Below are 722 nucleotides of genomic sequence, written 5' to 3' on the forward strand. Positions count from 1 at the left end.
AACCCTAGAGTTTATATATAGTATATATATTTGTATTTATTTATAAATAAATATAAATAAATATAAATAAATATCAATATAAATACAAATAAATACAAATATAAATACATTTATTTATATTTATTTATATTTATTTATACTTATTTATATTTATATATTTTTATATATACAGGCACCTTCACCTTACCTGGCCACCTGAGCTCTGGCAGCCGCAGTTTGTTGCTGCAGATGCTGTTTTATATTAATTTAATTTATTTATATTTATTTATATTTATATTTATATTTATATTTATTTATTTATTTATATTTATATACACAGGTACCTTCACCTTACCTGGCCACCTGAGCTCTGGTAGCCGCAGTTTGTTGCTGCAGATGCTGTTATATATTAATAAATAAATATAAATAAATATAAATAAATATAAATAAATAAATATAAATATAAATAAATATTTATTTATATATTTATATACAGGTACCTTCACCTTACCTGGCCACCTGAGCTCTGGCAGTCGCAGTTTGTTGCTGCAGATGCTGTTTTATATTTATATTTATATTTATTTATATTTATTTATTTATTTATTTATTTATTTTTTTATATATTTTTATATACACAGGCACCTTCACCCTACCGGGTCACCTGAGCTCCGGCAGCCGCAGTTTGTTGCTGCAGATGCTGGTGGTGGACCCGTCAAAAAGAATACAAATAAAACAAATAAAAA

The 722-nt window shown here is 25.1% G+C and overlaps 1 protein-coding gene across 1 annotated transcript in view; it reads left to right on the forward strand.

Moving 5' to 3' along the window:
* Nucleotides 1–722, forward strand: part of EMH_0048420 (CAM kinase, SNF1 family, putative) — a gene marked incomplete at both ends in the record, with an annotated part of 4,628 nt that overhangs the window by 1,171 nt on the left and 2,735 nt on the right. The gene's annotated exons all lie outside the window — the stretch shown is intronic.

The sequence above is a fragment of the Eimeria mitis genome, genomic scaffold (genome assembly GCF_000499745.2).
Source record: "Eimeria mitis Houghton genomic scaffold, Emh_scaff2086, whole genome shotgun sequence".
NCBI classification, from domain to species: Eukaryota; Apicomplexa; class Conoidasida; order Eucoccidiorida; family Eimeriidae; genus Eimeria; species Eimeria mitis.